General features: G+C 40.3%; 1 protein-coding gene across 1 annotated transcript in view; it reads left to right on the top strand.

Annotated features, from left to right (window-relative positions):
- KCNQ5 (potassium voltage-gated channel, KQT-like subfamily, member 5) overlaps positions 1-23,524 on the top strand; it is a 283,665-nt gene that overhangs the window by 178,689 nt on the left and 81,452 nt on the right. The window contains exon 2 of the mRNA XM_010565781.1: positions 21,785-21,875. The gene's annotated coding sequence lies outside the window, so the exon portion shown is untranslated. The remainder of the gene's footprint in view (positions 1-21,784; positions 21,876-23,524) is intronic.

Raw genomic sequence — 23,524 nt, 5'->3', positions numbered from 1 at the left:
CTGTAGCAAAAATATATTCCTTGGCAAGAGTATTATACTTTATTGTAAGAAGTATATTTAGAACTCACCAAGTTATGGTTTGCATCAGTAATATAATAACCATATATGAGATGATACTGCAAATTTCTGAAATGTCAAATTGCTAAATAAACAAGTCAGTCAGGAGGGTTCCCTAATCCAACAACTGTTATGAGTCTCACACCACGCAAATAACTCTGCAACTCACCAGGGAGTCTCCTCTTTGCAGGATCCTTCTTTGTTTTTTTCCTGGAGAATACTTTAAACTTGGTTGTGCTGAATAAGGCTATAAAGAATTCTCATTTGCTGTAGATTTGACATTATGGAGAATGTGGAAATAGTTTGTTATTGTCGTTTAGCTATTTTGCATCTCAGAATGAGGGAAAATCCTAACTTGCCTAGTAGGGCTGGAAGGGATTTCTGCCCTGGAGGACTAAGGTTCTTGGAACGGGGAGAGGGAGCAGCAGTTGGTGCTAGAACAGAAACAGATAAATGAATAAGGTTGAGTGGAACCAAACCAGATCAGGATGTTGGCGACTATTGCGTATCCAAGAGCTGCTCAGCCTCTGCCATTTCTGGGCTTGCACAGAAGCAAAGCAGCTGCTGTCTTTTAAATAAGAGGGTAGGATAATTACTAGTATTAGGCAGCCCATGGTTTAAAGGTTTGCTAGATCAGACTTTATACATAGGCACCTGAAGACCATCTGCCTATCTGATTTTTAGGTAGGGTCTTCTGCAGGGGAGGAAATGTAGTGACTGTGTTTTGAATGCTAAAAAAGGAATAAATAGTCATTGAAATTGCTACATATGTTATATGTGCATAAAATGTAAGACAGTAAATGGGATTAGATGCTGATTACATCACTCCATTCAGAGTGTTTTTAAAAATATGATAATATAATTGAACATTAATCCATGCAGAAAAGGAAGAAGTCTCCTTGTAGTCACAGAGAACGTACTCCTTTCCTATAGACAACCACTGACATGCTTTTTTCTCTCACTTCTGTGGAGAAGTAAAGAGAATTCTAAATATATATATAAAATCTTTATTTTGCTCCATAAAAGATAGCTTATGGGGACGGAGGTGATTTGCATGTAATTTTGCCAGTTCCACGTGGGGCTGTTTGAAATTCTCCTGGGAAGTTAAGGGGGGGGCAACTGAGAGATGCTGGGTCAGCAGCGCACACTCTCTCGTGCATGTTGGCGGGAGGGCTTTCCTAGGAAGCGGTGGTTGTTAGACTGTCTATCTGCAGTGCTGATGATGTATTTGCTATACTGCCCAGAAAAGATAGCAATTCCCTGGGAATAATTTCTCAAGGTTAGTAAATGCCAGATACTACTTTTGTTCCTCATCTTTTTAAGGGTTTTTTTTCAGAGGCAAGCAGAGGAAGTGTGTTATAGTAGCTGAACTCCCATCTCATCACATTCTTTAGATTTTCTAGATATATTTTTCCAGACATTTTCTCACACACCACCCCTGAATCTTGGTTTCAAAAGGCTCATGCTGTCACCTGGATGGGTGGAAGAGAGCGTTGTTGACCAGTGACTATTCTGTTGATCTGCATCTAAAACAAGTATGGACTACAAAATGTGTTCTAGTAAAGTGTGGCATCTTTTCAAAAAGGTTTAGCACAAAGGATGGCTTGGATGCTTGGCTCCACTAGTGCAGTAAAATTGTGTCTGACATCTGTTTAATACAACTACATGGAGCTTAAAAGTGAAGGGCAAGCCTGAGGATTCAAGCTGATGGAAACCTGCTGCCAATGCAGTGTGTGTGCTCATGTAGTTTATTAATCTTGTCAGTTGTTATTACCTTTTTATCTGGATCCTGTTAACTTAGGATTTGTATGTAACTCATGGAAAAGATCCGCTTTTGTTTTCTTTGTTCAGATATGAGAAGTCTGTTGGCATGAGTCTTCAAAGGCATTAAGTCAGTAGCATCATGGAAATTTGGCTATGTTTTGAGCACTTGAGTAGCTGTAAAAATTAGACTAGGTTATTTTAACAAGCTATTGTTCCCCAATCTATCTCATCTTTCTTTCTATGTTTTTTTTTTCTTTTTTCTTTTTATAACTTTCAAGTCATTTAAAGCTACTTTGCTTTTATTCCAAAGTTCAGTAAAAGCTGTTACTTAGTCTGTGGGACTTAGTGATTTCAACATTATATATCCACTAGATATGTCAACAGCGCATAGAAACGCAATCCAAACAGCTGAGACCTTTGCATATGGAAGAGTATCACTCTGTAACAGACAACTTCTCTTAGCTTTATTTCTTAGAACAAAATGAAAGAACTAAATATGCTTATGCAATAGAGAACAAAATAGTGGGAGACATTGGTTTGACCCTCTATTTCTTCTGTTGCTCTGATTCAGTTACACTTGATTGTTTATTTCTTCTTGGCTGATCTCTTTGCTGTGGACCCTTGGCAAGTGTTCTACTGTCATCTAATCTTTACATTTCCTCCCTTGACCCTCCTGACAGGAGCAGACAGTTATATGTCTTAAAGCAAAACTATGATCAGCAGCCATCCATGCTCCCAGAAGGTTCTTCACTGCAGAATGCAGAATCTCACTACGTTTATGCTGAGTATATTTACAGTCTTCCCTTTGTGAGGCCTCTACTCTCATCTTGCTATTATTTGGGGGACCAAAGTCATGTCTTCATCTCTTACTATCAAAAATATTCTTTGCTTGTGCAATGTGTAAAATAATTTTATTACCACTTGCAATACTTGAAGATAATCGCTGTTGGTTTGGGTTTTGTTGCTGTTATGCAATATTATGTAAGAAGAAGCTTAGTAATGATTTACTGAATTACTTTTTATGTATTTTTAAATTAGTCTCTCTTATACTTTGTGCCACTAATCCGTATAATTCATTATTACCAGTACTATCCTATATAATTTGCTACTTTTAGTTTCCTTCAGGTTGTTTTCAAGGCTGTCTTAACAAGAAAATGACCTAAAGACTTTCTGAGGTGTGATTTGTCAAGGTTTTTAAAGCAAAAAATGGGGTTTTTTTTTCACAGCCCACACAGGGGCTCCATAAACATAACGCTATTCCCTGCACTCCACCTCCAGCTCAGCAGCATCGAGTGTCTCCTCACCGGGAGCTCCTCTCAGGGTGACACTCAGGGCTGGCAAGTTAAGCCAACAGTCCCTCACCCACACGGTTAATAACTTGGACAGAAGCCTGCAAGATAGAAAATGAACTGGAGAAAACATGGATTTGATGTCCTGAAATATTTTGGGATTGGGATTGGCTCTTAATGTCATATCCAGGCCTGTGATACTCCATCCCAGGCCAGGCCGCCTACATGTGGAACGCCTTCCAGACACACTCAAGGAACCACAGCTTGCCTCCAAAACATTACTGTCTAATGTCTGGTTCCTTTCCTTTGATTTAATACTGTAAAATGCCTTTTTTAGCAATGAGAAGATATTTTAAGCTGTACAGTTCATTTCAATTGCTCTTCTTAGGGGTTGCAGTCTCTTGGTTTTAACCACTATCAGTAATACATCACTACTTATATTACACATTATTTACTGGGTGATATCAGTCTTCTTAAAGTGTAGTCAGACCATATGGTCTTTCATAATACCACATTTTAAATCATCTAAATGTCTTTCAGGGTAAAAAGAATTAAACTATTATCACATTACTTGGGTTAGATTTTGAAGGAAGACTGTAGAAGTTGCAAAATTTGAGGAACTTCTGAAAAATCTCACGAAGTACGTACTTCCATCTTTTGCAGCTAAAGACCCTTCGAAAATGTTCCCTTAGGGTCCTCGCATTTTTGCAGCCATCACAACAGAAAGCTCGTTCTTGGTCTCAGACTTGACTCTGCACCATTTCTACACACACATTCCTTTGACTTCAAGGTTTCTCTTGCATCGTTGGCCCTCGTGTACAAAAATACTTCTTATTTCAAACGTTAGAGGTTTCTCAGAAGAGGCTAGTTTCCCTTCATAAACAAAGCTGATTAGTGCTGTGCTGTATTTATTGCTGCCTGCGATGTCATTCAAAGCACAGTAGCAGGGACGCAAACGGAAAGACGGAGACATGTGGAAGTGCTGGCTGAAACACTGTCCTCAGCATCTCCCTGAGGCATTTACTCATTGAATAGCAAGGTGTGTGATGTATAATCTTTTCTTTCTTTTGGATTCATATCTATTCATAGACTTGCAAGGACCAACAGTAGTGAGAAATGGCTCCTCTGTATTTTGGTGGTCCACTGATGTCGTGTAACCTAATTGATAGTATAAACCCTGAGCTTTTCTCTATCATGATGCGCAACAATTCCCGAGTTCCCATTTCATTGAAATTTTCATGCTTTTTCATAGCATTTATTAAAGGCATTCTATTATTTTTTTCAAACTTAAATTCCCTTAGGTCTACAAAGAATTTCTTTGTTGGTGTGGTGTTCTTCTGTACTATTCTTCTGTAACAGATCCTTTGAGAAATTTGTTTTGGATATCGTATTGCAAATTGTATTCTTACGCCCGAAAAAAATCTCTGATTAAGTCAGCAGGAGCTTTTGTGGACACTCGTGAGCTAGTTTCTATGCAGTCAGCCTGGGTAATGATAGTAGTGTAATTGTGCCAGGCTAGAGCACAAGTATAAACTACTCAGCCTGTCTCGAAAGCAGGGTGAATAACAGGACAGCTAGCCTGAGCTAACCTCTGTGCTTCTTTGGCTGCACTTTGTCAGAACTCGAGCTAGCTCATTTAAAGCTGACCTTGGCAGGCTGACGTACGCTACAGTCTCACTGTTTCTTCGCACCTTTAAGTGCAGTAAAGGCCCATCTTTGCTATGGCTTCCTGCAATGAATATATGTTTCTCAAACGCCAGATTTGTTACAAAAAAAGGGGCGGATTTCCTTACAGGAAATCTTAACCTTACTAATTTCAACAGCAAGATCCTTATTCATTCCAACAGGGGTGGGATGTTACCCTACAGATGTGTAAGTCATGTTTCTGCATCTCTTAGCAAGTATAAAGCATCTAGGAAAACTTCACGTGAACCATCTCTGTATCGCAGTGGCAGTCAGGAGGGGATCTGCTTATGTTAAGCCTCTTTCCTTACTAAACCAATGGGACTGAAAAAAATACATTTCTACAGCCTTGTGCTTGATAAGGGAATGAACTCAGAAGGATGAATTTGCGTGAGCCTAAAAGGTTGGCCATATCTTCTGGCACTTTTAAGATGAAAGAGACAAAACAAAAACAGTGTGTTTCTGTCTGACGAACTAAAATCATATTGATTAGGGTATTTTTCACAGCTAAAAGTTCAAGAACTTGGTACAAACTACGCTGTGTGTCTCCGTTACTGAAAACAGGGCAATTGCTTCAGTCAAAAGTGAACACATCCAGTTGTTGTTTAGTTACAATATCAGAATTAATGGCTTGTTTATCCAAATGTTACAAATTCTCTGGTTTTCAGTTTTCCTTTTGCGGTAGCTGTTGCCTCTGCTATATAAATGTGGTTACCAAAATGTGGTAACTATATAAATGAGGAAGAGAGCCTTTGGTGATCCTGATGCAAAATATGCAAACAAGTTCAGCTAAACATAGCTTTACCATGGTTTTGTTATATAAATGTCAACTCGAAGCTAAATGTTATGGAAACATTTCTTTTATCTTTATGGACTCTACCAGCTGCACAGTTTTCTCGAGTACAGTTTACATTTGTGATGTTGTTTAAATCCATCACATACATTCAACATGCAGAGCTGTTTTTTTTAAAAGCTGTTTGCGTTTGTGCAGTAATTACCTACAGTCAAGTTTCAGTCTTCTCATGTGCAAGACAAGTTTGTGCTGACTTCAGGGAGACCAAGAGTCACTGAAGCTGGGTAGCAGCAGTTTGATTTTCCCAGAGACTAATGAACTGAAGACTTCTTTTACTTGTGTGTTGCAGGACTCCCACTGTATCATTATTTTACAAATCGTGGGCAAATTTCACAGTATATTAGCCACTTAGACAATGGTTTTCTCCCTTGGATATTTTGCAATGCCATGGCAAAGATTGCATTTTAGCCCTCATTTTTCTCCAGACATCTGATTTGAGGCTTACCTAGTAAGTGGAATAATAAGAAAAATGGCAATTTCAAAATGGAGTTGTATTGTCCCAACCAACTCTTCTTATCAGGCAGGTTGCAAATATATTTTAAAACTGTAGTGTCCCTTTACGTAATAACAATATGTTATTGTCCCTGTGGTACGAAGTGTAAATATTAGGTACTATACGCACAGTTAAAGCATTGGACTAACTGAGCCTCACAATGTAAACTGTCTGCAATCCACAAATCTGGTGATGAAGCTACAGAAGCAGGCAGACGGACATTATTCCAGACACATCACCCCACTGTGAGTCACGAAAAAGAGACACCAGCATTCATTAACACTGCCAGCCTGCTTGGCCTGACATGGGCTGGGTTCAGCAGTCGTTGGATTAGAATTTGGAAGTTAGAGCTCACTTCTGTCTGTATCTTCCCTAGTTCCTGAAAACAGATTTATTCTGTACCCACATATAATGAGGATTTATAAAGTGAAGATGCAAACAGAGCAGATGAACAGGAACGGTGATTAACTGCCTCTCAGAATGCCACACAGAGGTGGCATCGGCGCAATTATTAAGGAGTAGGTTCGGGCAAACAAATTAAAAGATACATCGTCATAGAGCTCATACTTAACCTTTGTAAATCATTCGCGGTTTGTGTACGCCTGCTAAAAATACACACGCACTCCCGAACTGTGATTAGGCAACCTGATAGCAGCACAGTCTGTCCAGGTCCACGGCCTGAAGTTCGGGAAGCCCCTGAGCCGCTGCCGAGGGACCGGCTCGTCACCCCCACGGGGTCTTCCCTGGGCAGCCGCCACCAGCCGCTGCGGGGAGGGCTGCGGAGGTTTCGGGCTGGTCCGCTGGGATCATCCGGGCAGCGAGCGGCAAAGCACTTCTTCGGAAAGTTTGTGCCGTGACAAAGCAGATTTGCATGGACTTTCGTTACTAAGTTTACTTTTTTTTTTGAGATTCTGGAAAATCAAGCTATTTAAAGAAACTTTTAGGTGCTTCATTTAGCTGTTAGTTGATGCACGTTCAATCAGCCAAAGGCTTCCTGAGGCAATAGGCTGTAATAAGAGAGCAAAACTGAAAATACGGGAACAAATCAGAATTGTTATTTTACCTTCAGACTCTATAAATGTTTTCTGTCTGAAGACATTCTCATTTTATTTTTTCCTGCTGTTGCAAAATTGAATTTTTCAGAAGAAGCTTTGATAATACTGTCATGCCCTCAGCAAGATGATTAGAAGTGAAACTCAGGCATAAGTGCTTCAGTTGACAGGAGCTGAGTGGGAGCGTTGGGAGTTTTTTCTTTTTGTCCATGAAGAAAAATTGACCAAATACTTTCGGTTACCCTCTCCCCTTTTCTCTAAAGCAAAGAGCTGTGACAACTAGGGACAGGCCACTAGATGCGTGCAAGGCGGACGTCTAAAATAGTACCGAGAAAGTTTTCTTAGATGCCTGCATTTTCCTTCTCGTTACTTCCTGGAGATCAAATGGGGCAATCTGGAGTCAGGAAAAAGGCTTCCTGCAGATCAAATTGTCAGGGACTCAGAAAGTATTTTGGCTTTTCTTTGCAGCCAGGCCGTGCTCTGCCCATAGCAACCAGGTGGTCCTTCCTATATGCTGCTTGTAGCTGTAGGGCCCCTTTCCCAAATCCCAAAGGCACGGAAAAGTTCAGTCTCCCAAAGTGCGGAGGTCGCCGGTACCGTTCGGAAGCCTGGCTAAGTGACCTCATGGTCACTCCCAGTCATAAGTGCTAAGAAATACGTGAATATTCATTTTTTTAAAGTAATTCTCTCTGTTTACCTACCTACAAAAGAATTACAGCCACCGCTGGCTGCATGTGCGTTACAGCGCGCCGGCTGAAGTGGCCTTTTTGTCTTTCAAACAGACCACGTAGGTATCTCATTACAAATCCCCATTCTTCATCTAAAGCCAAAAAAAGCTAATAAGGTAGGGGGGTGCAGCGTGTGACCTCCTGGGCCGTGGCCACAGGTAGCAGAAACACATTGTGGAAAGACATCACACAGCCTGCTGAAGATGTGATAAATACATTTCCAAATGAAAGCGCTGTACTACTGGACATCTGAATCTGTGCCTGGGCATTTAATTATTGGCTTGAGCCTCAAAAGTGTTCCACAGGCAAACTAGGGCTCCCGAGTATGTCAGCCTCAAAACAGCTACCCAGGGCTTCTGTATCTGAAAATAACAGCTAATAGCTGGAAAATCCTCCAGTGCTGGCCAAGAGATAATAATTTATATAATCAAGGTATCATTAATATGCATCCTGTTTTTTGACTTGCGTGGCCCAGGTCTGGTGGGATTTTTTGCATTTTCAATAATATAAAATAAAACCCTCTGACAAACTAAAAGGAGTATGAACAAGTCGAGTTATACACAAAGTAAACCATGTCTATCGTTATAGTAAAAACAGCAGTTTGGCTTTGTTCTTACCTGGGTTGCAGGAAAAATAACAGGCAAAATAAAAGAAAAGAGAGTGCCAAAATAGCAATCCAGATAATGAGGGTACTACAGAGAACTGTGAAACTGTTTTAGGTTAAAAGGCCTTGATATCTGACCTCAGTGCTTCAATATTAGGTTTACAGACCTTCAAAAGGTACAAAGTGAGGTGGTTGGGGTAAGGAGGTGATAGCTATAAGAGATTAGCACCAGGAGAACAAGGATGCAGACCATCCCATGATCCCAGCCCATCAAGCCCACTTCTTCTTCATCTAGTAGATTGAGTGATGCAGTCTGGTGATCTGGGAAAAAAAAAAAAAAAAAAAAAAAAAAAAAAAAGAAATGTGGTCATTATACTTTGAGGAGTGAAGTAATGTGATGCTTAGTGTTTCTTATGTAATGATTGCAACTTGATATTAAGAAAAAAATTGTAACCATGCTGGCAGTTGGGTGTGGAACCAGGCTGCCCAGGGAGGCCATGGAGCATCCCTCCCTGCGGACACTCAGTACTCGGCTGGACACAGCCCTGAGCAAGCTGATGGAATTGAACTTGCTTTTAGCAGGGGGTTGGACAAGAAAACCGCTGGAGGTCCCTTCCAGCCAACGCGAGACTGTGATTTTTATGAATTCCCTTTGTGAAAGAAGCCAGTGTAACTTTAGCTTTGTTAGAGATTAATATGATGATTTTAACAGATGGGTCCTCCGTTATTTATTTGCCTGTGATTGTCTGAGCTCAGTGATGCTCTGGGCATACTGCAAAACTATTTATTTCATACGGTTTTATAGGAAGGTTTGACTAAACAATCTTGTTAAGTTGAAAAGGGTTTCTGTTGCTTTGGTATATTGGTTGATTGGGTTACTTTTTCATCTGCGTGCTCTCACGTGGCTGGATGGATACTGTTACATGATTTTTCAGTTAAATCAAGATGCCTAGTCGTGCTCGGCATTTATTCTTTAAATCTACATAAATAAATGTTCATAACAGGTCACAAAATATATGAGAAGAAAAAGATTCAGCTAGCAGAACTTGTTTTTTACAGATAAATACACACAACATTTTTGGCTCACCCTGAATCCACTCTTTCGCTTGTCAAGTTCCCTGAGCAATTAGGAGACAGGCAGACACGCATCTCTACTGGAAGGAGAAAAACACCGCTCTCACTACAAGGAGGTGCAGTCAGCTGGTGTATCTCAACTAAGAACAATTCCTGGCTGTGCAAGTGCTCTGTTTGGGTCCCATACATAGCTTAAATCACTCCTAGCCTAGGAAGGACCAATTCTTAACTCTCACAGGCTTCTCATGTACACTTGAGTTAATGTTTTAAAGACAGTTAAGAATTTAGACTCTCAGAGACTCAGAATTTGCAAAAGCCGTTCAGTGCCTCGCCTGTACTGATTTTTAATGTGAATCTTTATGAATTGTAGGAGGCCAAACTATCATGTGTCTCTGCTCCACGTTGTTAATATAGGGAACCAACACTGCTGTGTCAATGGAGTTGTCTGGACGGAGTACACTGAAGGTTGTAAGGTGCTGTGGTAGGAGTCCCAGAGGTACAACAGGGAGATATTCCCTTGGCACTTCCACAGCCAGAAATCATTCTTAGCTGAGATACACCAACTAACTGCACCTCCTTGTAGAGAGAGAGGTGTTTTTCTCCGTCCAGCAGAGATACATGTCTGCTTGTCTCCTAATTGCTCAGGAAAGGTGTAGGAAATTACAATCCTGTTCACTAGGACGTGCCATGCAACTACTGAAGGCTAGTACTCTGGGTATTGAAGTGCTGGAAAATTGAATTTAACTGTGTGGTTAACAAAGGGATCTCCAGGGCTGCTTCTCCAACCTTGAAGCATACGGTCAGTGTTTGGAAGTATATACTCACAATCATCTCTGATTAAACTATGCACATAGATCATAGAATCACAGAAGGCTTAGAGTTGGAAGGGACCTTTAAAGACCATCTAGTCCACCCCTCTGCCATGGGCAGGGACATCTTCTACGAGATCAGGTTGCTCAGAGCCCCATCCAGCCTGACCTTGAACACTTGAGTGAGGGCTTACAGGATCAGCATCTGTGAGACGAAACTGATCTGCTGAAGTAGAATTCATATGAAGTTATCTCTGTGCCTGTAATATGTCTTAAAAATGCAGACTTGTATCACACTACTTTCTGAGTGGGATGATTTTGGCAAAGAGCGCAAGCCACTGTAAGATAAAATGTTGGAAAGTAAAAGCACCTTCATGTGTTGTTTCAAACAGACAAGCAGCAGCTTCAATGTGTTTAAGAAGGTCGAAGGGCAAGTTTTTCCCCATATGGAAAATAAGTGATCGCTTTGTGTATTTAACATTCTGCATAAGCACAATAGTTGTTCCAGAACCTTTGCAACTCAGCATTTAATAAAATAACTCATTATCAAAACAGAAATATTATTGTTGCCAAAGCAACGTAGAAGCATACCGTTGGCACACGGAATCCAGACGTGTGAGGACCAGCCGAATTTCTCACAAACATCCCGGGGGGGCAGGTCCCGCTGTGGGCACACAGGATGCCCTCGCTCGCCGCTGCGAGCAGCCACCGCTGGTTTTCTTAGCAGCGGTACGTCGTAGGGAGTTCCGAACATCTTGTGTGATGCACGGAAGCAATTACGTGGCCCTCTTTCCAATTGCAGTGATTACAAGATAAAAGACCCCGAAGAATAGAGGAAAATGAGTCACATCATTGGGCTTTGACTGGAGAGGCTCGGGATAAAGCCTCGTTTTGAAAAGTCAGTGGTACATCTTGCTTTAGGTCAGTGCGAGAGCTGTTCTGTTCTCGAAGCAGTGTGTGATATAAACCCACAAGCCGTTTGTTGTACCCACTGCAGCAAGTCCTAGAGCTTGACAAAGCGCGTATCTGCTCTCTGCTTTTAAACACTAAGAAACTTAAAGCATACAAGGAAAGAGGTGAACGCCCCGCTCCCCCCCATTTTTTGAGACTTTGTGCTGCTTTCTTGTCAACATCATGAGCATAGACCCTCATGGAGAGGAGATAAGTGTTGCTATAAATACATTAAACCCAGGAAATACTCATCGTCATTTGAACCCTTCGAAATGAGGTGATTCTTCTTTCGCAGTCTCACATGCTTCTGCCATCAGGTCCGGGTCTGTTAGTACTGCTGCCTAACAACAAGAAAGGGCACTTCAGATTCCAGAAAGCGCAGAACTTATTTAGATTAAGGAAGACAAGACTAATGGTGTGGTATAAAACTGAACACCCTCGAGCTACAGTGCAGTGATTGATTCTTAGAAGTAAGTTTAATACTAACAATGCATTATGTTGGAAAAATATTCTGTGTTCCATTTATATCCTTGTTTACTACTGGGAGAAAACTAGGAAATTAACAGGGTTTTCTTTGCTCTGGTGATATTTATGAGTCAGCTCATAATTCCCAACACAAGCCATACTTCCACTGAAGTCAACTGTAAGGTTTCAGCAAAAACCAAAATCCAGCTATTAGTTAATAGGAGTAAATTAAATTAGAGAAAGAAGACCTAGATCTCGGTACGTTGAAGAAATTTTAAAAATATTTATTCTTTATGCCATTATGAAATTATGCTGCCAAGTTTAATGAGCCCCGGCATTTGCAGCTGCTTAGATTTCTGTGGTAGCTCTGAGGGGTGCTGGGGCTATAAGGTAGCCTGGACTTTTAACTACTGTGTTATGCTTACCATTTTTTTAAATTCTGTCATGAATATATGGTTTTCTTCAGGACAGACTTGCTCTTTCATCTTCATTCTCCTGAATGGAGTGTTTAAAAATATTCTTCTGTATTTCAGTATATTAAAAAGGTGATAAATCGTTCCTGTCTTAATCAACCTGCTGAATGAAAGCATCATAAAGTGAGCAGATTAACTGGTATTTGTCATTTGAAATTGTTTTGTACCATTCCTCCCACAGCCATCACAGGCTGATATAGTTGTGTGGTACAATACACATCAAAACTCTGATGCTGCCACTTAAAATACCTTTGTCTATTTAACAAAAAAAAAAAAAAAAAAAAAGTGGTTTGTGATGCGGTATTCTGTTAATGTGTGAGTCTTAATAGCATTTAGTGACAGCAAATAAACTGGAATCCCCATACAAAGCCAAGTATCCCATAGATTCTTTTCTTCATCTATATCTTGAAAGCGAATTTTGCTGCCATAACAACTGTGTTATTTTGCAGTCTGGAAAGCTATTGCTGGAGGATTTGTGGGTCCTACTTTGTTCATTGTGGGTACTACTTTGTTCACATGTCTGGAATAATAAAAAGTTATAGAAATAGCCAAGGGTTACTAAGAGGCCTTCTTGAGGGGTGTGATGAAAAGGAGTTCCTTTTACTCATGTAGTGCAGCAGTATATTTGCATGACTGCATTTGAGTAGTCCTTTCCCCTGAAGAACTCCTTTAATTCCCTGTGTTACTGACCATACACCACTGGAAAACAAACTTAAAACCAAAGCAAAATCCAATATACAATATACTACTGGAGAAGTATAGGAGAAATAGAGATTATTAGCTGACCCTTGGGTGCTTCCCACAACCATGTTGGGCTAATTGTCTTAATCCCAAATCTTGCAAGTAGTTTAATCCCAAGCATTTTATTAAAATATGCCAAGCCGGCACCTGAATTTGAATGACTAAATTTTCAATAGACTGTGCCTCCATCCTTACCTTCAATTAAGACGTACAACAATACTGAAATATTCTGATTGATCATAAATTACAGCTTATGTTTTAAATATGCTCGTTTGATGGTGCTTGGGTATGGACTTAATAACATTTTTTCAGCACTGTAACTTGACATCCAGTAGTACCTGTCCATAGTAAAAGATGTATTAGCAAGTCCAGAGAAAAATTTCATCCAGATACATGCTAACTCCCAGACCGTACCCAGGAATTGTCTAGGAAAGTGTTGTTTTACCCAGGCCAAAAGGATACTAGTGGTAGTCCTCACCATTTAATGGTGCAGACCACCAGGAGCCATCAGGAGTAACAGTGCCGTTCCCTGGCACGGGGTGATTTACTCGGGGTCTAGCTGAGTCACACTGAGTGGGATTAACTCCAGAGGCTAAGTTAGAAAGGCTTTTTGTCCCAACCCAGTAGGGTTCTACGTAGTTTTAGCTGCCAAAGCCATGGCTCTGTTGGCCACTGATGGACGATTAGATAATGAAGGTGAGTGATGTCTGGCCCCATTACAATCAATCACGCCTTAGCTTCGCTGGAGCCAGAGCTGTCCTCTCAGCGCTGAGCAGAGAGGAGATGGAGACTGTTAGCTGTGGCATAAAAAATACCCAGCAGTCCTACAATTCTTCTGTTCTTTTCATTTTGCGCTCTTCCTTCAAAAAACCAAACATGTGGTAGTGGCAGTATTTCTGTCTTAAAATCTGAAGATGTGAAAAGCTGGTTTTGAAGTGAATTATGCTGGTGATTACCAGAACACACTTCCTTCTTACAGATCCACACGTTTCTTAGGTTAAGGATTATTTTTCTGGTTAGCAAGAGATCTGAGTACAGTGTGTTAGCAAACACTTTTACAGGAAAAGGTTACTTGAGTATTTCCCTTTGCCCTAGATTGTGGGCAAGGTTAGAATAAATAGGTTGCAACGGACAAATGATTTTACAAAAAATATTATGCAGTGGTTTTCATTTCTCCAGCTTCATATTGTAATTCTTTTAATTTTCTCCATTGCATTATAATAAAGTTTTTATCTTAATTTTGTATATGTTCTAAAAAAACTATATAAATCCTGCAACCAATGCTCAGTGATAAATACAACATTGTTTCTATTCATGTCTTAAATTAATTTTCTTGGGAAATATCTGTGGTGAAGCAAAGGTTGGCAGGTGAGCTACCAGACTTGTCATTGGGAGTTAGGGCTATTTGATGCAAAAGAAAAAAAAATACCTACAGAGTTATCTAAATACAGAATTTGTTTACTAAATTAAGCATTCACATTTGAAAATTTTGGTCTACAAAAAGACCTACTCTTTAGGTGTGATAAAAGGAGCATTTTGTCATTTTCTACAGATTTGAGGCACCTGTAAGTGCAAACAAGGATCCTGGGATGCAAATCAGTATCACGCTTCCCAATCTTCAAAATAGTTAAAATCTGGAAGAACACATGCTTTACTCTTATTTTTGTGTCAGAAAATGTCTCTTGTTGAAGTCCATGAAAAACTTCTAGAAAATATCTAGGTCACAAGTATCTCTGAGCATTAAACCCGTCAGAAAAAGCATTTCTTGATTTGTTTTCTTTTCTTCTAAGCTGATGTGCTTGCTCAAGGAACAATGATGCCTGCTTTATAGACCCCTGGAGAAATTTACCTTGATGTTTTATTTTTTGTCTGAGATGGAATAGATTATCAAATGAGCATATAATGACACTTTCATTGGTGTCCCATAGGTATCTGAGCTGTTTCATTTGCTTGGTTTTGATTACACCTCCTGTTATAGCCTTTTCATTGCTTTGTGAAAATAAGCCAAATGCAATCACTTAGCAGACGCTGCTAAAAATATGACTCCTTAAAAATATGACAGAAAAGGTCAATGTAGGTTGACAACACTTTTTTTGACACTGCAAACTTGAACTCTTTCATACTTGATGAACTGTTCTAATTGTTTGAATAAAATTTATTCATCAGAGCCTGACCAAACTCATCTTTCTAAACAAGTTGCTTCAGCGGCAAGTTAAGTTCTTAAAAAAATTCAGACCTGAAATTCAGTTCAAATTTTTGTATTTCTGAAAAAGGTAATAATTAATCCAAAACCAGAATATATATAAAAAGCTGGTTTTGCTGTGTATTTATTTTTTTATCTCAAAAATAATTTTCCAAGTTTTCTATCCAGTTTATTTTCACATTTTAAGACAACGCAGTCTTCATACTCCACCTCTCCATAGGCAGGGTTGTGTTATTTCTGGGTAGAAGGCAGCACGGTATCCAGCCCTTAACATGTTACACTCTTCCACTTGAGGAAAAGGTTGAAGTGCAAGTCATTTTAAAGAAAGCCTACAGGAGAAATTTATGAGCTTTTTCTATGGGAGAGCGCTTATTCTCCATGTGGCTTTTGTCAAACATTTTTAACAAATTGTCATAACCTTTGTCATATCTCATTTTCTTGCATAAACAAGTCACATTGAAACTATAAATGATGGAAAATTTAATCCACATGGCTTACACTATCAAAACTGTTAAACTGTATTCTTTTCCACCCTGTCAGCAGTGCATTATCTGTTTTATAGGAAAGTTGAAAAGATTACGTTTTAAGGGAGATCCCACAGCACCGGCGTAAATGTCCTCCTCGCGCCTGCGCTAGCTGACGGTTTCCCTTCCAGCTCTTGCCGAAGCTAGGAGAAGGTTTCAGCGTTTGTCTTTCTGTACCCTGTTGGAGAGGATATTTCCCCCCTTCCTCCAAGAACTGCCTGCTCGGAGGCAGCGGAGGCCGGCGGGAGCTGTCAGGTTTCTGCTGCTCTCCCGTCTTGAGCATGAACGTCTGCTCCAGGATGCGACGTGGTATGCCCGCTCTCGGTCCAGCGATAGGCATACGTTCTCCCCTATGGGAACTTAGTGCCTTGCAAATTGGGTCTATATGTAACAGTAACTCCTGGTCCAGGAAACGCTGTTTTTTCTCTGTCCCCATCAGCTCCATGGCACGCTGAAGCCGTGAAGTCTCCTTTTCTCACGCACCGAGAGGGGCGAGAGTGCCGACAGCATCTAGCCAAGACAAGGATCTTGTGTAGGGCAAACCGCTTATCAGATACCCATCCCTGTGCTTTTTGTGAGGACTGTTCACCAAAACTAACAGTCCCAATGAAAGTATAACAGTGCCATGAATGACCGTCTCCTTCCTTCCTTTCTTTATAGGGTCTTTACTGGGTGTTGTATCCACTTACCTGAACTGGTCATGGATCTATCGGTGTTCTACATCCAGTATAAACTTCAGCACATTTATTTATCTAATGCCTCACACAGATTTTATGCATTCAAGAATTAAAAAAATCATTTAAATTGGTACTTGGATACTCAGCTCGGCGAGATCCCGGTCACTGTTAAGAAAACATGGTCACTGCTCCTGGCTGTGGGCAGGAATTACTTACGGAGGGGCTCAAATAGCTTCTTCGTAGTCTCATACCTCGTGAATGGAAACAACTTGCTGCAAGTTTGCAAGCAACTGCACTGGTTCTGACTTTGTACCAGTGGGAAAAGTAAGAGCTACTTTTTGGTTGTAGTTAAGGTTAGCAAAAGCTTTCAAACATTTTCTACCTTCCGTACAAAATCCAGGATAATGGCACTGGCGATGATTTGCAAACAGTTTTGGTCATAATCCTGAATGCCCTTGCATTTATGGGGATTAAATCAGACCTCAAATAATAGGAACATAACTCTGGTGGTCTAATCGCTTAATTGTGTCACTTTAACAGTGATACGTTTTTATTATTTACAGAAGAGGTCATAAAACTGTTTGCAGATGTTTAACTTTTGATTATTTTAATTCTAGCAGTAAATAATGTAGCAAAATAGCTTTTAAAGATCTTCCCTGAGTGTATTTTTTGTGCTTATGATAGTCCCTGAGTAATGTTTTAACAATTGCTTTAAGCTGAACATCCTCTTCCATGTGAACAGCCCTTAAATCACAAACTATAGTAAAATTCTGTTGAAAATTAAATAAATGGAGAATTGGTAGTTCCTAATTAACCAGTAAGAAAAGTTTATGAGAGGTGGATTGAATAAATATCAAAGCTTCTGAGTTATATTATCTTTCATAAATTGGCTTTTCTCCAATTAGTGTATGCTTTCAGAAGCAGGGGAATAAGATGAAAGGATCTGCATCAAAACTGATTACTGCTGAAATGAGATGGAAGTCGCTGCTTTTGATAAAATACAAGACTATGGCAGTGCTTGAATAATTTTATGGGAAGTTGCTGCCTAAGGCGTACGTTTTACTGTCTGGTACTGAATGCACAAGGAAAGACCATCTGTTTTTTTCAGCCTGAACAAATATATGATCCAGCTTGAACCACTAGAGGCCAAATATAATTGCTCTGTGTTTTGCTTTGTACTGCTCTCTACCTACAGCAGCATCCTCTTGTATAGCACGTATCACAGCACACAGTTCAAATGATGGCATTCGAAAAGTACTTTTTCCTCTATTGAGGGTCATAAAGTGACTACCCAGGGCTTAATGCAATCCTCTACACTTCATCTGTCACTGGAGAAATAGTTCATGTCAGGAAAGAACAACTTCTGATACACTTTGACCACCACGGAGTTTGAACCTTAGAGATTTATTGTTGCTGGACAGATCCTTGTTTAGCGTCCAGCCAGGTGAAAGGCGTTGCTGTATCCTTCGTGCCTTCAGTTCTAGCTGGGGAAAAAGAGAGGTGCTTTCACTGCGTGGCCCGAGTAAACAGATTACATTAAAGAAGATAGAAAGTGAACCTGACTATCGGTTTACTTCGAAGGAAAACACGTCTGTGGTAAATAAACTACAGAAAATATTCCAAAACACTTAATCCTTTTACTTTTGTTGCTAGTGTTGTGTTTTACAGCACCTAAAAGTATGCTTTTGGTTTTGCAAGGCTAATAGGACTGCGTTTCTCCCCTCCCCCAAAGTGCTTACAGTCTAATTTTAGACATAATATGCTGAATGGCAGTAAAAAAAGTGTTCAATGTTGGAGAGGGGAATGAGGGATAGAGGGGCAAGATTTGAATGTGTGGGTGGATAAATGCAAACATTTTTCTTTTGTTCTTTAATAACAATAATTAATAACAATGCTCCATTCCTTTTAGAGTTTCTGGAAAAACTGAGAACAAAAGGTTAGAGAGGTTTGGAAAAATATCTTTCCAAGACTATGCTTACGTATTACTGTGAGGATTGTTTCTGCTTTTCATGGATAATCTGCAGAACTATGTCTACCAGGTGCTAATCTAAACTGCATCTGGCTTTCCTGAATATTTACCTTTATTTCAATTAATACACTGCTTAACTGTACTGATTCCCCTCTCCTGACTCACTTTTCCCATCTATCGTGAATCGACACTTTGCCCACAGTGATCTTCTAAATCGCCGTCCTGAAGGAACTACAGCAAAGCAAGCGGTGGGTGAGCAGGGAACAGATTTGTGACTGCAGGACTGGGCTGGGACTTAAAAGGTTCAGGTTTATTCCACATATAAAGACTTTCCATGTAGCCTTAGGCAAGTCCCTTACCTTTTCTGTGCCGTGGTCTCCAGCTGTGATATGGGAACAACCAGCTTGCTTTTTTTCCTGCTGCGTCTGTTTTCTATAATTGTGCTGTAAGAGATCTCTTCCAAGTGAAAACTTGTATTGTGTGTTTGGACAAGACCCAGTACAACTGGGCCTCCAATTTAGTTGGTATTACTGGAATACAACTAAACAAGAGCAATTTTTAATACCTAAACACAAAGGAACTAAGAAAATATCATTTTAACTGATTCAGGACTAAAGAAATTCAGCAAAAGGAAATTACATCCTTTTACTGTAAATTCTTAGTCACTTCTTAATTTTATTTTGCCCTCCGTGCAAGCCTTAACGAGGAGAAACCACATTTATGCCTGTGTCAGTAGGATGTAATTATAGGGGGGTTGTATCTGAAGACTGTAGCAGCTGAAACTACCAGTAATGTTCTGGGAGATTTTCCTTTTTAAAAAAAGTGTGGGGAAGGGGAGCAAAATTGCTCACAAGGTGGATTTTTGTCACTTGAATGAGTTTTTTATGAAACCTTTAAGCATATATATGCTGATCTTTATCTTTCTTTAGTCTGGAAGATAGATGTGCCAATGGTACGTCCCAGAGATGCCCTTTACCCTCCTGGATAAGAACTGTTTTATTTACAGTTCTTAATAGAGCTTATATGCAAGCTCCTACCAGATTTGATTTTCAGAGTAGAACGCCCCAGCAATTAAGTGATAGGCTACAAGATGTGCCTCCGATGTCTTATCGCATTGCATATCAGATTTTCTACTAGAAATTCTGAAGAAATGGACTTAATTTTTATCTAATGTACTGGATATATTACAGCACTACTATATTACAGCACTATGGAAAATCCGTATGTTGTAAGGGAAAGAGCAATTTTAGCTCCTGAAGCGCAAGTGGGGGCCGATGCAATAATATAGTAATGTTTGTACCTGGTAGTTAGAATCATAGAAGAACTTGGGTTGGAAGAGGCCTCTTCGGGTCATCTAGTCCAACCTCCTGCTCACTTCCAAGTCAGACCAGAGCCTTTTGCAGCCAAGTTCTGAAATCGCCAGGAATAGAAATTTCACAGCCTCGCTGGGCAACTTGTTCCTGTGCTGAACCACCTTCACTCTGACTTTTTTTTTCCTTATCGGTAATCATAATTTTCTTTCCTGCAAACTGTGTCCTCTCTGCCTTCTTTATAACCAGAATTAGCTAGCTGAGGAGAGCAGTCAGAGGTCTCAGCCTCCCTTTGCCCAGGCTGGACAAACCCAGCTCTGTTCAGACCCTCCTATATGTCATGAGCTGCAGCCCTGACCACCTTGGTGACCCTCCCCTGGGCTCGCTTCGGGCTATCCATCTCTCTTCCACGCTGGGGAGCCTCAAACTGGGCACAGCACTCCAGATGTGGTCTTTCAGATGTCAAACAGGGGAAAATAATCCTTTCCCTCAACCTGCCAGATACGTTCTTCCTAGTACGGCTCAGCGTACGAGCGTACGAGAGCACGCTGCTGAGGGATGTTCAACTTGGCCACCAGAAACACCCCACACACACTCGCCAGTACTTTTCTGAAAAGGTGCTTTCTGTGCCTTCAGAATTATTGTGTTGGTTAAAGGAAACGTCGTATTGAAAAACATATGCACCCTCTATCTAGATCAGTAATTTCTATGTTTTTCCCCTTTGTCCCTGGAAGAGGAGTCCCTCTGAGTCCCTTTTGTATCAGGAAGGAGCCATTTGCACTTTCTTGCAGTTATATATCTGCATTAATTACAGTGCCTATTCATGTTGGGTTAGAGCATCTGCTAAGAAGAGTCCCAGCAATTCAGACAAAAGCCAAAGCCCTGCCCTTTGTTAGTTGACTCATTGCCCAGCATGACTGACAAGTGTTTTAAGATGGAAATTAGCAAAACATTGATAGAATCAATTATTACTACTTCCAAAACCTAGCACAAGAATTTAAAATATAGAACATGAACCGCCTTGCACTCATTCAGTGTGCTGCCTGGCTGATTAGTCAGTTCATGGTATTGTGGGTGAGATGAACTTCTTTTCTGGTCCAATTCATAGATGGTTTCACCAGCACAGTGGTGTTATCATTGGTGAAGCAGTGCGATAGGAAAGGATATTCCTTTTCATCCATACTATAGGCGTCAGAGCAATACCAGCTCTGCAGGCTCATCTCTGCAAACACCACGTGCTGTCTGCTGTAAAGATCAGACCTGGGATATGCAAGAATTTCTATAGTGATACCAGGTGTTTGCATCTTCCTCGCAAAGAGATTTAGCAGCGTGTTGGTGTTTTGCTTTGCCTGCCTGTATTCGTCAGTACCATGACACGTGCAAGCTCATGCAAGCTCAAACTCGCAGTCATGTTTTCCCGATTGTAATTGCACGACTTGTGTAAGACTTTCTTAATTCCCTCCTTTGTTTTAACTTCTTCGATGGGTTGTATGATATTAAGCTTGTTCCCAGAATGGAGCCTGTCCATTTAGGGCCATAACTCAACTACCTCTCAGCTTCTAGTAGTTTGTACAGGAAGTCTTGCTCAGAAGGAAGTTGTTTCAGATGGGCGGTTAGGTGCAATACGTACCTTAGCTCTTCGATAAGCTTATACAGCAGATATTTGTGGTCAGTTGTGGGAGAAATGATTTTTCACGCTGGGGAGAGGACGCTCCCATTGGTGATCTTTCTTTAAAGCCACTAAGAGTATCTGGACTGCATAAAGATACAGGAGTGTGATACCAAAAGTAGTGTCTGTGCATATTGGGTCATTTCTCCAAGAAAATCTTGTTTCTTGTCTTTGTTTCCATTGATTCTACCAGTGCTGCTCAGAAGCATGTGGATTTAGTAATAGGCTATTCTAATGTCTTTAATGAACCAAGTTAAGTAGTGGTTGAATTCCTTTCTATTATTGAAGACTGTTCATTGATAGTCTTCTATTAATGTTGGTGAAGTAGGATCAATATAGATACTGGGTCAGGGTTCTGAAAAATATTAACAATTATTAATATTCTTTCTTTTTCAGTTTTCTCCTTGTGTTTGGTTGCTTGATTTTGTCCGTGTTTTCTACTATTCCTGAACACACAAAACTTGCCTCTGGTTGTCTCTTCATTTTGGTAAGTGAAACTTCTAAATACAAGACAGTTTTACAGATACTTTTATATACACTCAAATACTCTCCCTCACCATGGAGAAAATAGTATAATTCCTGAATGCTTTAGGAAACCAGACTTTTCATCAGAATGATGAAAAAAATAATAAAATAGAGGATTCCACCATCTTTTTCTTTAAGAACAGGTCAGATTGTATGAAAGTGTTAATAAAGTACTGTATTGCATCCCCTTCTTTGCTTGAGAATTGCTGTGGTTTATAACTGATAGTTTTTCTACTGCAGTTTGGCAGTGACTGAGCATGAAAGACCTTTGATACTGCTGCTGCCATTTATAAAGTCAGTATATAGTAAGAGGCACTTAAAATAGGAAATAATTTTGGTATCTTAGATACCAATTTGTGCTAGCTGTTGGTAGATACTGACATTTTAGTGGCAGTTGCTGCAGTAGGATGTAGTGGTTTTATTATTTCTTCATAATACATGCTTTTGTATTATGTTCATCTCTCCTTTTTCCCTTCTGAGGTAGGTATAAATGGCTTTAATCCCTGAAAGTGCCTAACATTTTTCATGCATTGTATGGACGCCACTTTATTCATCTGCTTCTTGATGGGCCATTTAGTTCTGAAGTGATGGCCTGAGGATAGGCGGTAGTGATCATTAAAATGTCACTATATACCCAGAGTTACCATGGTTATTTCAGTTCCATGTATACAGCAGACTGTGGCTTGTTAGGTAGTGCCTGGGGTGAAGTAACTGTTGACAAATGCCAACATTTTAATTGTCATCACTGTATATATCTGAACATATATATATATATATATATATATATATATATATCAGAACAGCTCCCTAATTAATTTTGGCGTGAGCAGGCTGATAAGCATAATTATGGTGTATGCTATGTCTCTACAGCACAATGTGCCACTGCGTCAAGATACCTGAACTAAATGTCCAGAGCTGGCTAGGTGCAGATGTGTGGTGTTCTGCTCCATCTGATGGTTTCTTCGCAGGGCTAATTAGGGAGAGCCGTGCTAAATGTGGTCTTTTTGCTTCCTAGCCACATTAACGTTTTTTCTTTTTTCTGGAGAAAAGATCAGGTGGCATTAAACCAGCTAAAAGTGATTAGATTTAATCCTATGCTCATACCTAGTCCCATTATTTACATATCTGAACAACACTTTGTAAATGGAATGCTCAGCAGCTAGCTCTATTATCGCAATTACTACGCTAATTGCTAAGATTTTCTGGTATAGAAAACAGGAAAATTTGATTAGTGAGAAAATACTCTATTTCTAATAGCAGGTGCTTTTGTGACAAGTAATCTGTTTCCCTGTATACTTACGCAAATTGGTTGTCGAAATGCCATTTGTTCTGACATAAAATATGCATTTCCCACGAGCCACGTGTTTGTTGATTGTGTCGTACGCTTACCCCCGCCGATTCCTCAGCTGGCTCGTAAACACATTCCCTGTTCTTTGCCGTGGCTCTCCCGGGAGCCTGACCGTGGAGGAGCCCTGCAAAGCCCTGGCTGTGCTCCCACCGCCGGGCAGAGGTGGGTGAGCTCCGCTAGCCCCTCACACCGGTCCTTGTAGAGGTGTCCGTCCGCGGAGCGGCGTGGGGGCTGCGGTGGGAAACTGCAGTGCTTTCTGCTCC

Source organism: Haliaeetus leucocephalus, unplaced genomic scaffold (assembly GCF_000737465.1).
Source record: "Haliaeetus leucocephalus isolate CR32 unplaced genomic scaffold, Haliaeetus_leucocephalus-4.0 Scaffold195, whole genome shotgun sequence".
Classification (NCBI taxonomy): Eukaryota; Metazoa; Chordata; class Aves; order Accipitriformes; family Accipitridae; genus Haliaeetus; species Haliaeetus leucocephalus.
The sequence above is the reverse complement of the archived record's forward strand: the minus strand, read 5'-3'. Positions and strand labels throughout refer to the sequence as shown.